Source organism: Ursus maritimus, unplaced genomic scaffold (assembly GCF_017311325.1).
Source record: "Ursus maritimus isolate PB19 unplaced genomic scaffold, ASM1731132v1 scaffold_19, whole genome shotgun sequence".
NCBI lineage: Eukaryota > Metazoa > Chordata > Mammalia > Carnivora > Ursidae > Ursus > Ursus maritimus.
In genome coordinates, this window is record NW_024424341.1 from 2,266,184 (window position 1) to 2,281,698 (window position 15,515).

At 50.3% G+C, this 15,515-nt stretch overlaps 1 long non-coding RNA gene across 1 annotated transcript in view; it reads left to right on the plus strand.

Moving 5' to 3' along the window:
- Positions 1-2,954: 2,954 nt before the first annotated feature.
- Positions 2,955-15,515, plus strand: part of LOC103673836 — a 137,594-nt gene continuing 125,033 nt past the window's right edge. The window contains exon 1 of the long non-coding RNA XR_005835563.1: positions 2,955-3,126. This is a non-coding gene — a long non-coding RNA (uncharacterized LOC103673836). The remainder of the gene's footprint in view (positions 3,127-15,515) is intronic.

The following is a 15,515-nucleotide window of genomic DNA, read 5'->3' on the forward strand; positions in this document are numbered from 1 at the left end:
GGTCCTCACTCGTCACTCTGGATTATGCATTCGTGCCTCAGTAGCCCCAGAGAGGAGAGGGAGGAGAGACATACAGGAAAAGGAGGTGATGGAAGAGTTTTTATGATTCATTAAGAGGAAAGACTTTAAAACAAAGGCACCAAGATCCCAGGGGGCATGATGCCTCATTTGTTCTCACCCGCAAGTGCAAGTGCGGTCAGGCTGCAAGCTCCTTGTGGATAGGAGGGGAGGGAGACTTCCCCACTCACAGAGCATCCAGTGTGCTTTGGGAGGTGGAGAAGCATGTGCTCTGGGCAGCTGGGGACACCCCACAAGCAGGCGGACAGCAGGCCATGTGTGGGCCCTGGGGGACTGGACCCTCTCACCTGGGCTGGATGCACAAAGCAAAGTCCTGGGCCTTGTCTGCTGGGAGGCTGTGACCTCCAGTCCTTGCCTGCCAGGCTTGGGAGCCTCTCGAAGAAACTCCTGCCAACTATGGATTTTGGGGGCAGACAGGGAGCAGCCCCTGCATATCTTCTCTCTCCTGCAGCCTCAAGGTAGAATGGGAAGGAGGTGGAGGGGCTCAAGTGACTGAAATGCAGGAGTGTGGTCCCTTTGGGGTCTAGGAAGATGACAGTCTCATGGAATTGGCACCGAGACCCAGGAGACCTGGGTCCTTAATCTATCATTCAACAAAGACTTACTATTAAGTAGTTTTTTTTTTTTAAAAGATTTTATTTATTTATTCGACAGAGATAGAGACAGCCAGTGAAAGAGGGAACACAAGCAGGGGGAGTGGGAGAGGAAGAAGCAGGCTCATAGCGGAGGAGCCTGATGTGGGGCTCGATCCCTTAACGCCGGGATCACGCCCTGAGCCGAAGGCAGACGCTCAACCGCTGTGCCACCCAGGCGCCCCTATTAAGTAGTTTTTGCATAATGTTTGTCCAGCATTTATTCATGGAACACCTACTATGTGCCAGACATCATTAGTACGGAGGATTGAATGAACCCAGATCCCCGCCTGTGTGGGGCTGATGTCTAGTGATTAATAATGGCATTTATGTGTGTGTTCACTCGTTTATCGTCACACACAGTTTGGTAAATGTCAGGAAAAGGGATGGGAGAAGGACTGGCATCCGTCAGAGGGAAGGAGGGAACTTCCCAGCTGAGCACAAGCTGGGGACAAATGTGGGTGAGCAGCTGGGCTCCCCAGAACCTCCATATCATCAGAGCAGTGGGGAGGGAGCCTGCTCAGCTCAGTGGCTGCTGGACCCTCTGCTCTCATGCTAGATTTCCATCTGTGTTCTCGCTCACTCCAGACTTATGTCCACAAGCACCCCTTCATCCTCTTTATTTTCTTGCCTGTTTCTTCAAAAGTCTAGCTTCAAATTCCCACTTAACCCTTTCGGTTGGGAGGGCAATTTGCAGAGCTTTTCTGCTCCTGGGGGCTTACTCTTTCGAAAATGCGAGGAATGGTACTTTCTGGTGCATGGCCCCTAGAGGGCGCCCAGTGGAGGCTCAGCCTCCAAGCAGGGCATGATGTCCAGCGGCTGCCTTGGGGTGCTGTTCCCCCAAATCAGAGGGGCCGTCCTCACTATGGGTTCCTCAGGGGAGTTCAGAGGGGCTTGACATGCTTCTTAGCGCTTTGTAGTGTGAAGGCTGAAAGACCAACTGGGGGAGACTGAGTGGGGAAGATGAGACCATCCCAAAATGAGGGTGGCCCCCCAGCTGTGAGATGCACGGATGCACAAATGAGGATTAAGTGTCCCAGTGCAAGTGAAGCTCCGAGGACGTGCTGCTGTTTGCTTTCTGTCTGTGTGGTTGATTGTATCAACAAACAGCGGGCAATTAGCTGTGTTCATTTTCTGCACTGAGCCATTGGGCTGCTCCACAGTCTCCCACAGCTCTGACTGAAGAGGAAGCTCCTTTGCCTTGTTTCTGGAAAATGGATAAGAAAGCGGTGGTTAGAGTTTCTTTCCCCTTGGGATTTTCAAATAAAATCAGAGACTAATCCCTCGTCTAATACCAATTTAGTAAGCGTTGGGTTAGAACGTAGTCAACTCCATTTATGAACACCGGTTAATATTTCTTTATAGAAAGCTATACTATTTTCAGAAGCATTTCAGACAAACATCCTAAGAAGACTTAGCAGGCCCAAGATGTTTACCTTGGACCCGAATCTTATTTCTAATTAACCGAGTCTTCAACAGTCCATCAGAGAATGCAGTTACCTGCCAAATTTCACACCTAAGGGGAAAAAATATTCCCAATAAAATTTTCCTTAAAAAAAAAATCCACTCGCTTTTACCACTAAGACGTTCTCAACGTATTTAGATCAGTCCCTCTCCATGAGTACACAGGAAACTAATGTTCTAGATCCCATGCCTGTTTGTGGTCCCAGATTTCAGGGAGGCTGTTTAATTCGACATTACATTTTCAGCAGATGCTAAAGCAGGGACCCCATGAAGATGGTGGGCTGATCATGTGGGACAGCCAGCCTGAGTTTCCAGGCAGCACACACGTACTCCTAGGACACCACGCTTTCTGATCGCATTGTTTTAATTCATTTTACAGAAGCAACTAACTCCTTTTGGAGAGTGAAGCTTTCCTTCTCTCTGTTCACAGAGAGGCCGGCTTTGTGGAAAGGCTGTGGGTTTCCTCTTGCTTCACTATCCAGTGCATTAGGGCTCATTTTGAGGTACTCCTTCTCACACGTGAGCTTCCTGGGTGGACTTGAGCTCTGCCTGGTTTACTGTTCCCCTCTCCTCCGTGGGGCTGGGTGCCTGCAAGGCCCTGGTCAAGTATTTATAGAATAAAAAAGCATTTGTTGAATAGGTAGACTAGCTTGTTTTACCAACATTTTCTGAAATTTTAGCTATAAAGCTTCTCAGAATTTTTTAAAATTATTTTTAAAAAATATTTATTTTATTTTTTAGAGAGAGAGCAAGATCATGAGCAGTGGGGGAGCGGCAGAGGGAGAAAGAGAATCCCAAGCAGACTCCACGCTTGAGTGCGGAGCCTGACACGGGGCTCGCTCTCACGACCACCTGAGCTGAAATCAAGAGTCGGACACTTAACTGACGAAGCCACCTGGGCGACCCATAGAGCTTCTCAGAATTTTAGATCATCTGTTCTACTCCAACCAAGGTACCTAGACGTAACCCGCCCCCCGCCCCCCCGCTATGAACACAGCTTGTCGATTGTCATAGATCAGTGAGTAGAAACTTAGCCTTTTTTCTTTTGGTTTAGCTTTTAGGCTGTCCTGAAAAAAACAAAAGCTAAAAAGCTCATGTCGGTGAATTAAATTCTTACGTCTGTCTCATGTGGTTTGGTGGAATGGGAGGTGTTAGTGAGGAAGGGCGTGATACTGTAGCAAAAGCCCAGATCTAGACCTCACCACTTCCAAGCTGTGTGGCCTTGGGAAAGTTACTCACCTTCTCTGGGCCTCAATCCTTATTTGTGAAGTGGTGGAATTGGAGTTGATGCCTTCTGCGGTCCCACCACTTCCTCACACCTGGGCCACCACAGGAAGAGTGAGTCCTCAGGCTTGAGACTCAGACCTGCCGATGTGCTTTCCTGCCTCTGTGTGGCCGGTGATGATGAGAGCAGGATGGGCTGTCCACCATGACAACTTGGTGTTTCTCAGAGATTGACCATTAACATATTGGTTTCCTTTTACTGGCTTTTTTTTCGGCGGGGGGGGACATTCTTTTCTTATTGACTTTTGTGTTTCCCTTGCAATGTTCTTTCTGTCTGTTGTTGAGTAATTTTGTTAGTTATTTTGGTTTAAGATCGAGAGAGCAAGCACTCATTTTACTAGTTGTTCTTAATCCATTTTCAGAAGGAATTTTGACTGACTTAAGCTGAAAATACAAAGCATAAAAACCATTAATTCAGAATCAAAGGCAGAAGGGAGGAAAAGAAAGGTGTAGAGACAGAAATTTCATTTAAAAAAATCTAGATGGAGGGAAGCTCTTGCAGCTAAGCATACAAATTAGCTCTGAGTTTCCTAGCAGCCAAGGCAAAAAGCAAAATTAAGAGAGCAGTGTTATCAATGTTAAATGTGGGGAAGCAGAAATCCAGGAGGGGTTGATAGTCCTAGGTTCTTTGACCAAGATGAGCCCTTCAAAGTTCCTGGAACATTCTGGATCCCTCCCTGAGAGAAAGATTGTGTGAGAGTTTGGAATCATCCAAGAGTCTGCAAGTTACTGACATTCCGTTCCAGGTGGCCAAGAAATACTAAAATTTGCTGGCTAACGTGTAGGTGATATTTGTTCCAGGAATTAAGAACTGATAAAAATAAGCAAATTTTACCCAGAGAATGTGTTACACGGAAAACAAAACAAAACAAACCCGCTGGGTGTAGGTCAAGAGCCCTGGATTTGAATCACAGCTCTGCCAGTTATCTGTGCCTTAGAGAAGGCCCCACAGCCTCCCTGGGCCTCAGTTTCTTCATCTGTAAGGTTCAAACTGGTTTCCTTTGAGATCGCAGGTATGAGGGTTCTACTGGTGTTACTCTAACGGGTATCAGGAGGAGAAGATTTTGTCTTCTGCAATCAGACCTGCTCATGGCACAATTCTTGCATGTCAGAAATCACCATGAGACCTTCCTGTTCGACTCCTTGGAAAGCAAAATGACCCCCTTTAATCTAACCTCTTGAGAGAGAAAAGATCTTCTCTAGTGACATGGGGTTTTTCCAATGGAAATGCATCTCTGTGACCCGAGGCGCGTGCATTTGGCTGCAGGTGAAGGACGCCAGCGGACAGGCGCGCTGGCGACTTTCTCAGGCTCAAGCCAAGCTGTCACAAGGTGGAAACACCACAGAGATGTTTTTCCAAGAAATTGTCCCTGAGCAAAATGTTGCCACTTTCATTGGGGGAAAATGGTTTCAGATATTGGCTTTTGTTTTTATGGAAAATGGTGAAAACTTTGAGGGAAAACCACAAAACCCTTTGCTTTTATTGAAACCACAAAAATTGATTAATTTTTAAAAAAGCCCAGTTTTTGCTGAGGGCTGAACTTTCTTCTTTGAAAGGCTCTACTTTTCTTTTTTTGAAACATCTCCTGAGAGCCTCATGAAAGGTCTTTCTGTTAGCTTGGCTGAGCCAAGCCCGGGCGTTCCGAAGCTCCTCACAGAAGCATAATTTTTGTGCCCAAACACTGCCTTTTGGGGATGTCTTCATGCTCTGATCTCCAGACACTGCCCTAAGTCTTCCCAGGTCTCCAAGGGGACATGGTGTTGGTGAAGCTGGTGAGCATTCCCCAGTGCTCAATAAAATCATTGAACCTGACTTGACTTCCTGGCTCGGCTCTTTCTGCATTGCCACCACTTCCTGCACAAACGGAAAACTGTGTGCATAGATGTTGCCTTTGCCAGTGGGGGCCTCGTACGCTGAATTCATAAGTTAATTGGTCCCCCACCTGGTGGCTGGCATGGGGAGGAGACAAGCTGTCTGTCCCAGGTGAAATCTGTCTTTCCCTCTGCCCTCAGTGGACACACTGCCAGCTGGGCCAGGTTGCCGCCGCCTCACTGGGCATTCAGTTGTTCTTGGTACAGGCAGCTGGGGAACTCTCCGGTGCCACAAAGAGCCAGTGGCTTTCTGGCCCCCAGAACAGAACTGGTCTCAAAGCCAGCTGGAAGGTGCAGGAAAGAGAGGCCTCCTGGGGGCATCTTTGGGGGACCCCGCACTCAGCTCCGAGGCTGGCATCCCAACCTGGTGTGCTGAAGGGCAGGTTTACGGCCGAGATGTCTCACTCTGTGCAGGGTTCCACCTTCCTGGTCTATACGTGGGCGTGCCTGCTCCATGGAGGGAAATTCCGTTCCTGGAGCGGGACCGCTGGATTCATGTGTGTCCTCCTGGCAGGCTCGGCACGCCTTCTGGGCCTTGGCTTTTCCGTGTGTCAGATGAGGCAGGGACAGCACCGACCGCACGAGTTTGTTGTGAGTACTGAGCAGAATGGTGCCAGGCACATGGAAAGGACTGCACGTTTCCACTGAAGTGTTACAGAAATGATGATTCCTACCCTCCCTGCCAAGTCCAAGTCTCACCTCGTTTTACAAACGAAGAGACTACAACATGACAAAACTCAAGACGAATTTAAGGAAGCGATTACTGGTAATCTCCCATGATCCTAATGCAGCCGTCATGTTCAGCTTGTGTGTTTTACTTTGCTGCGGCCGCTACTAGTGACTAGTGATCGTCAACATCTGAGCAAGAGTTCCGTGCACGCCACACACCACGCAAAGCGCTCTGTGGGCATGCGCCCGTGAGTGGGACCTGAGGGCAGGCAGATGAGCCTACCCAAGGCCAACAAGCAGAAGCTGCAACAATTTGAGCCTTGCCTTCAAAACCTCTGGGCTCACCCAGAATGTTGTCCTTCTGTCCCTTGTATGTGGGTTTTGCATTATATAAAAGAAAAAGCAGGAGCTTTCCATCTGAAGCACTCTTGTGCTCTGTCTTCCTAGTAGGGGACCCCAGGGAGTTTCAGTCCCTAGTGTGCCTGGATAGCCTCTTCCGGCTGCACAGAGGCATGGAGGGAGGCAGAGAGGGGGTCCCTCCCGCCCCCGCAAAGCATGTGACAGTGGGTGACTGACATCTCAGGGAATCGGGACCCTAGAGCCCGACTACTCAGTCACCTCTAGTCCAGGAAGAGGACTCCGGAATGCTTTCCCTTTCTTCCTCACCGAAGTCACTTTAGCCCTGAAAAGACACTCAGAGACTGGATCTTCTCCCAAAGGCTCACCCCTTCCCTGTACTATTCTGGAGTATTATTATTCAAAACACAGCCTGCCCATTTGTCCCTGGGTGAGGAGAGCCTGCTGGCAGGCAAACACTGCTCTGCTGATCACTGACCTGGAATTTCATTAGCTTTTAAATTTAATGTAAATATTGTGTGATCATGGGCTTGGTGCAGTTTGGAACAAGTCTCCCTTTTGCTCTCTTATCTGATTACCTTTTAAGAAAGCACCTCATTGTTCAGATTCAAGAATAACAAGTTTCCCCACATCCAGTCCCCTCAGCCCTTCATTTCCCTTCTCTCTTTCTGTCCTATTCAGCATCGTCTAATTACAGAAACATGTCTGTAAGTGCCTTGCACATCTGATAATCAGATTTTCCCTTGTCCCCAACTCTTCCTCCATCTGCTTCCCACCCCCTCCCCATTCTGCCACATCTGGAACAGTCCCCTGCCACTCTGTGCCCAACTGACTGCTGAACTATTTCCAAATCACATCTCCCCTTTCCGGTCCTGGTCGCCTGACATGCTCAGCCATAAAATACTCAGCTCCCAACTTGTGGTCCTCTCTGATTCCTCTCCGCTCAGATGACAAGTGTGGAGCAGAGCCATCGCCTCATTCCTTCCATTTGAATTTGGTCATGTTAAAGACTGATTTTCAGAAGGCAAAATCATGACCCTCATACACAGACAAAATGAACACATGCAGAATTTTATTTAGGTCACTAATAAGTTGGTAAGATGGTAAAGCCTGTCGAGAGGAGAATGTGAAGAACAGATGTGTCTGTAGGCAATCAGGAAACAGCAGTGGCGCTCTCCCAGGCACACGCCTGTTTATGCCTCTCGGGCAGAACACGTGTGTCTGAACGAGCTGCGTCCCCGCAGGACAGTTTGTTTGCACTTCCGTGGGCGAGAATCGTCAGTGTTGTTCTGTGTTCTCCAACATCCAGGGCTGTTGCTCAGCCTCCTCTGGGCACCCAGTCTGCCTCCCGCCTCCTGGTGAAGTGCCGCTCGTATGTTCTGTTGAGCCAGTGTCACTGATTCCGGTGAGACCGGCTCATCATCTTGGCCCATCTCAGAGTGTTTCACAGTTCTTCTAAACACTTCCTGCTTAAATCTGCTCAGCATAGCCACGTGGATGGGCTGCAGTTTCCAGACCTCGTTTTAGGAGAAGGGTAGGGAGAACACAGGCGGGCAAGGGGGCACCTCACTAGTTCAATGTAAATTTTCCAAAAATGACACTTTATTCCAGGGAATTCTTGGCTCAGAGTTGTTCTGTGGCTGCCTATCGTTTGTGTGATAATTCCCAGATACTCCCATGGGACATTTAAGCTCTTCCACACCCTGGCCGGGATACATGGTTAAATCTCAAAAACATTTGTTAAAATAATATGAGGCAGGGATTAGAGAAGCACAGAAAGTGAAGGCCGTCAGCTTCCTTCAGCTCTCAAACCTTAGCATGGACCCTGGAAGAAGGAATAACCTATGTCCAGTCATCGATTCTTGACGGAGGGTCGGCTTGATGTTTATTAAAAATTGTGTAAGCATTTTATCAGAAATGCCCATTTCTTCCCAGAAGGGTGTTGTGAATAACATATAAGAAGGTTCTGTCCAAGACCAGGTTTGGGATAACTTTTCATCACCATCTCTCTAGAAGTTTTCTTGATGTATAAAATCACATTTATATTTGCATCTACGTCTATATAATTTTAAGCATAAATGGTATCATTTTCTAGCCATACCCCCTTTTTGATGCTTTTTTTTTTTTTTAAACATAAAACGTGTCCCAGCTCTTGTGAGGTATGGAATGTATCTAAGGGGGGAGGTTCGAGCCCCGTCTGGGGTCACAGGTGCGTCTTCTCACTCTGGCCCACGTGGCAGAGCACCCATTCTCTAGACGCACTGACAGTTATGTAACCACCACAGATTCTTCCGGTTTACTTTCCCACAACACAATTTCCCCCATCGGAGCCAGACTAATGCAGTGTCTTTCTGTAGAAATAAGGTATCTTCCCATTCACTGTACCAACATGAAAAATGTAGATACCACCCAAGGAGAGGAGGATGCCCCATGTGGGGTGGCTGTCCCCATGGGGACTGGTGCACACTGCCCTGCCTCTGCCAGTATGCCTGTCCCGCCTGTGCCCCTAAGCCATCCTTCAAGGCCCAGGTCAATTTTGATCTTCCTTAGGAAGCCATTCATGATGACAGTTATTAAAGTATCATTTTCAAGAAGTTAAAACCATGTCAAACATCTACTGACTCATTAGTCAGGGAGACAGTAAGAAGCAAATGCTGTGTACTCACTCGCATACACGTGTGCTCCCGGGGCACTGGGTTTCTCTTCCTGTCCTCCTTCCCTCCCTCTCCCCGACTTCTGTCCATAAATGAATCTATGCCACGAGCCGTGCAGCAGGCACGGAGAAGTCAGCAGTGAGTAGAACAGAAACAGTCTCTGCCTGTTGGAGCCTCTGGGTCACCATGAAAGAATTAACCATGTGTGTAACATAACATTACAGGTGGAGGTCGGTGTCCAGAGGGAAAGCACAGATGCTGAGGGGTGGTAGCAGGGCTCTGGGCCCGGCGGGGGGGGGGGGAACCTGTCTTTGACAGTGAGCTTCCATGGGAGACTTGAGGGTGAGCGGCGGGTGTGATCACTCAGCCACATGGCAGAAAGGAGCCATTGAGGGCAGGATGGGCCAGTCATGCAGGCCCTCGTGACCTCCATTGCAAGTGCGGATTTGATTAGACATTCAGTAGGAACATAATTAACAAAACAGCAACCTCGCCTATCTGGGCTGCATTTGCGGGATGTCTTGTAGGAGGCAATAGACTGTAGTGGTGAGAGTGGGGGCTCTGGAGGCCCATCGTGGGTTCGGACTGGCTGCATCACCTACTGGCTGTGACCCCCCCTGTGCCTTTGACTCCTCATCAATACACTGGGCAAGGTAATAGGGCCCGCCATGTTGGACTGTGCAGCTAGGAGCTAACTCTGGCCAGTGCCCCGAGCCGCTCCTGACCCATGGCGCGCTCTGTATGAGGTGTTGTCACACTGTCTGTTGTCACACAGCTTTCCTTGGAAGGGCTGGAAGAAGGAGGCTTGAAGTTGTGTCTTCACAGGCAGAGGGGGGGTAGTCGCTGATTTATCGCGATACATGCCCAGCACTCCTCTTCCGCCCTGTCTCTGTGGTTGCGGCAGCCTGCTGTCCCACAGTCTGTGCGCTGAGTCTTGTGTTTCACAGTGGCGTGGGGACCGGATATTAGTCATCTGCTGGGGATGTGGCTAAATACAAGATAAATATTGTTCTCTGTGCTGGTGAGTTTCCCAGGCCCAGGGACTGGAGCGCCATGGGTGGCGCTGGGAGGCAAGAAGCATTTTGGATCCTGGAGCAGAGAGCTCTGGGTGGATGGTGCTCTTGGCAAGAGCCGGGATTGAGAATGGGGGATTAGAGACAGGACTCAGGCATACTCTCACACCAGAAAGAGGTTGACTCTCCACACCCTTCCACCTGAACCTCACTGTGCTGAGTTCGCATCCACATGACTCACTTCTCTGCCTAAAGCCTCGCAGTGGCTCCCACAGCTGCCAGTGTGAAAACTGAGATTGCACCGGGGCCTTGGCAGCATTGCCCAGCAAGCACCCCCTCTGTCACTGCTGCACCCCTGCCCTGTTCTGGCTCACTGCAGGCACCTCTGCACTCCCAAGCAGCCTTGTCCCTCCACCTTGGGGCCTTTGCTTGAGCTCTTTCCTCTGCCTGGGGACTTTTACTCCATCATTTGCCTGGTTAACTTCTACAGTGCTTAGATTTTAACTCACCTGTCACTTTAGCACCCCAAACCCCTGCACGTTGCAAGTTCTCTCTTCACCCCAGCCCTTTCTGCCATGGCGCTTCTAGAGGCCAGGATTCCATTGGTGTGCTTATTAAATTCCCATCTGCTTTGCTCATTGGGACAGTGGCATCATGGGGGCAGAGACCGGGTCTCTTTTGTTGATCATAGTGTCCCCCCTCCCCCCTAGCACCATGCCTGGCACACAGGAGGGCCTTAGGGTGTATTTGTTGACTGACTGGATATGGGAATGACTTCCAGGAAGAGAAATGGAGCAAGGTGGTGCTCTTTTGTGTGACCCTCCCTGACCATGAGTACTCGGGATGGGGAAGGGACACTTGGCTGTAGGTTGGCCAGATTCTCTCACTTAGAAATTTGGGGTTTGGAGACACTGCTCTCTAGGGGTGGCTTGAATGGTGGGTGCATCACTTGTGAGCCATGGGGCACTTATATCCTGCTGTGCACACAGAGAACCAGAGAAGGAGGGCTTGGATTTGCAGGGATAGAAGACAGGACTCCCTGTGGCACTGGTCCTCCTTCATGTCCCACCAGTGCCAGGGTGCCAGGCCGGCCCCATGAGCTTTTATTGATGCTAAATTTCCATTCGGACCCTCACGACTGCTCCCAGCTTCTTTCCAGGATGGCGTTGGCTCCCCCTCCACACTTACACCTTATAAACCATTGCCGTTACCCGACTGGGGCTGCTTATGTGGGGCGGTGCATGGCCCCTGGGGATGGAGAGTAAACAACTCAGCAATGTTTCCCTGCCCGCTTCCAGCTTTTGTTTGGTCTCAGAAGAAATAAAACCACAGACTTGAAGGTGCTCTGTGATCTTCTGCACCAGTGGCTTTCTTTATAAGGTGTTATGCAGAATCTGCGTAAATCCAAACTCTGCAGTGGGGTCGGTGTTTCTCAACAGCTGCTGGGTGGGTTTAGGGTGAGATGTACCCACCCCATATCCCCAACCTCCTGAATAAATATAGACTCCAGAGCTTGCTTTCCAACACGGCGCTCATTTACAAGCCAGGTAGCTGGTCACGGCCAGCTGCTTGGACCGCTTCTTCCCCCACACCCTGTCCCCACCCCAGCTCTATGGAATAGCGTAAACGTGGGGGGTTATTGAAAGGAGGAAATCCAAGCCATGGAGAGGGCAGTCGTGGGCCTCTGGGTCAGCTCAGCCAGGGCAGAGTGAGAAATGGCTTTCTCTCTCCTCCACCTCTCTCTGCACGCCACTCTTCTCTCACTCTCTAAAACTGCTTCCTCCACACGGGGGCACAAGAGACAGCATCGGTGCCTTCATCTCAGGCTGCCGGGGGCCACACATGAGAGGGACCTCTACTCCTTCTCACTGCTGTGCATAGTCTCAGGGAAGCAGTCTGATTGGGTCATGGGTTCTCCCCTGAGCCAATCAGCCATGGCCATGGAGGCGGAGTCTTGGAAGAAAGGAGGGATGCCAGGGCCACAGGCCTTGAGACCCCAGTGTGTGTCTCTGACACGGTCCTGCTACTACCTGGGCCCTGGGGGCTCGAGCAGATGAGCCCACAGCACCTCCAGCTGACCACTCAGCAGCTCAAGGACCCCAGTGTCCCCCGCCCTCCAACCTCTGGCAATGAGGGCAGGGACCAAGAGACCAAAGAACTTGTCTACATGCTCCTTTCTGCCTTCTTGGACCTCTTTACTACCAGCCTTGCACACAGTCCAAAGGAGTAGCTAATGTCGGGCTCCCAGGATTATCTGTGAATGTGCGCAGGAGTCCATTAAGCCTCATATTGGCCTGATGTGCTTGTCACCAAGTCCTGTCTGAGCTGTCCCTGTTGCCCACTGCACTCCACGTGTGGTCTCTCTGATACTCACACTGCCGGCGTACATGCTTTTCTCCGTGGTGCCCAAATTTAAAAAGATTGGACCACTGAAACATTTTCCGTAAGTTTCCTGCAAATTAAGTGAGTGGCAAACCTTGACAGGAACTGAGGTGAGTCTCTGTATGTCTTTATTTCACTTAGCGGGGCGCGTCCATATGTTTGCTGCAGGAGTAGCTATGTCCTTGATCACAGCTGCTGCCCCAGCTGGGCCGGAGTTAAGACAGTGCATGGTGTGTAACTCATGGCCTTCCTAGAATCCCCCAAGCTCTGAGCTCTGAAGTACGTCCGGCCCCAGAGCCTGCAGATAAGGGATTGTGGACCAGTGATAGTCCTGCATCCTTGGCAGAGTACTGGAAGCTTCATAGGGAGTGACGATGGACCAGAACTCTGAGGGCGGTTCTGACGCTGAGTGCAGTAAGACAGAGGAAGCCTGGACAGTGAGCCTGGAGCGAGGAAATCCTCCCACAGATGGTAGCTCTTAGCATTACGTGGTCAGATCTTTGCCGCCCCCTCTGCCGCCTGGGCTTCATCACAGCCCCCTCACAGATACAAAAGCTGACGTAACTTGCCTCACATCACCAAGCTGGGAAGCAGCCTTGCCAGGGTTGGCTGACTCCGGAGCACTTCTCATCACCCTGTGACCTGTGGCACAGTGCCCTAGGGGCTGCCGGCTCATCGCGTGCTGGCCGGGCTTCCTCCCTTCAAAGTCATGGAATCAAAGTTAGCATTTCATGTGCCAGGGGGGTGCTCAGCAACTTTACGTGTTACCTACTCCCGTTCTCGCTACCACCCTATTAAGTGGGTGATCTCGTTATTCCCATTTCACAGCAGGAAATGGAGGCACAGAGAGGTTAGGTAACTTGCCTGGGGTCACACAACCGGGAGGTGAGGCAGCCTTGATGAGAGGTCTTCAGTTTCGCCTCAGGGTCTGTGAGCTCATCCTGTTCACTGAGCTGCTCAGAGAGTGGAATGAAGCACCTGTACAAACAAGCCCCCTGCCGCATTTCCCCGCAGTGCCTCAGCCTCCAAAGCCCCCACACAACGTAACACAGTGGGAAGGCGCGGTCCCGTGTGTGATGGTGGCTCAGACAGGTCGAGGTGCTAGCAGAGGGCACACTGATAGTGGGGCGTGTGCTGTCTCCCCACACTTCTGGGGGTCATGTGACCAGATTTCGGGGGGCTGGAAAGAAAGAACGAAGGTGGACGGAAGCTGCCTGTGATTACGACGACCGTGTGTGTCTGCTCCTCAACCGCTGGTCTCACGCCTGACGGAGCACAGGAGGGATGTCTCACGCACCACGGCAAGCCAGTGGTTTACTGCCGCTCACATCACAAAATGAGACAAGAAGACTCTTGATGGCAGAGCACACCATTGCTCACAAGCAGTCTTGCCCAAAACTTCAAACCTGAGCTCGATCAGGCCTCTTGATCCAACCTCTGATTTACAGGAAACCCAGAGGACAGAAAAATGGGTGGAATGATGTCATGGAGGCGCAAGCAGCCGAACCCGGACTGTGGGAAGCCTGTGAGGCGAGCAGTGGGGTCTGCAGTCTCTCTGTCGGCTGCTCTTACCCCCACGCCCGTGTGTGTACCCAGCACAAGTTACCTCGCCTCTCCATGCCTCAGGTTACACCCACTTCCTACACCCATTCTCACACACGCACACACGTACGTGCATGTGTGTATGTCTCTGTGCGAGAGAGAGGGAGAATAATCCATGTAATTTAAAGGCTTAAAAGTCATAGCAAATGATTTTAATTTGTGGCCCTTATTTGGATTCTGATACAAACTATTAGAAAACGATTCCTAACATGATGAGAAATTAGGAATGTGAACGCTGGCTAGCTGTGTGATGAGATGGAACAGTGGCTGTTTTCTAGGTGGGACAATGGTACTCGAATCTGGATGAACAGGGTCGGGGGAACAAGATCAGACAGGAGTTGATCATTTTGGAAGCTGGAAGCCAGGTGACGGGTCCATCGGGGTTAATTGTAACTTTCTTTCTATTTTTGCGTATGTTTAAATTTTTCCATAACAGAAAGAAAAGAAGGAATATGTTTATTTGCCTGAAGCAGTACTGCTTTGGAAAACAATTCCAGTGATATAAAAGCTAAGTAAAACATAAAATTTCCTCTTTCTTCCAGTTGTTCCCCGTCCAGGTAACCACTGGCTCCAAATTTAGACTTTCCAGTGCCTGCATAAACAGCCACATATATTCATGCTTTTTTACACAAACGGGATTATGCTATACACACAGGGCTGTGACCTGCTTTTCTCACTCGGCCGCATATCGTGGGCCGTGCTTCGCATCCGAGCCCCATGTCTTTCTCTGCAACCACATGGTGTTGCTGGGTACGGCTGTCCCATAGCTGATTCCACCATCCCCTCTGGGCAGACTTTTCAGCTGCCACCATGAGCCCCGTGTCTCAGCGACTCTGCTTGTTCATGGGTCCTGGCGCATCCGTGCGAGGGTTTGTATAGGACGGATTCCTAGAACTGCAGGGGTGAGACACAGGCTGCCAAAATGTCCCCAAAAGGTTGTCCTCTGCCGACGGGAAGGCGGTGACCTGTGTCCCTGCTTTGCCTTCAAAGTGCTGTGGACTTCCTCCCGATCATGGAAGCAGTACCTGCGTTTTGAAGGAATTTGGAAACACCAAGAAATGGAAGGAGGAAGTGAGCATCAACCAGAATTCCGTAGTCTGTCCCTACTGCTGCTCAGCCACACTGCTTTGCAGCGCGTGCGGCCGGACGTCGTGCCGCAGCGACCACTGCTGCGTGTAGACCGTTAGCCGCGTTGTGCTCGTTTCCTCAGGAGATATTCAGATAGCAGGAGTGATTGAGTGAAAGCTTTTGGCTAATATTAGGATTCTTGGGCTGTGCCACCAGAATGAATAGGAGAATGTGTGTGTTTCGACTACCACAGGCAGTGTGCTGAGGGGTCCTGTCTTAATACATCTCAGCCAGGATCGAGTGTTACCGTGAAGGAACTTTCTCTCTGTTGCTCCTTTGCAAGGAAAGGTTAGACTCTGCTCTTCCACTGTTCCTCCTTTTGTTGATGCTGTGAGGGCTGTGAATTAATTACTAATGTGGTTAATGACACAGAGCCTGAC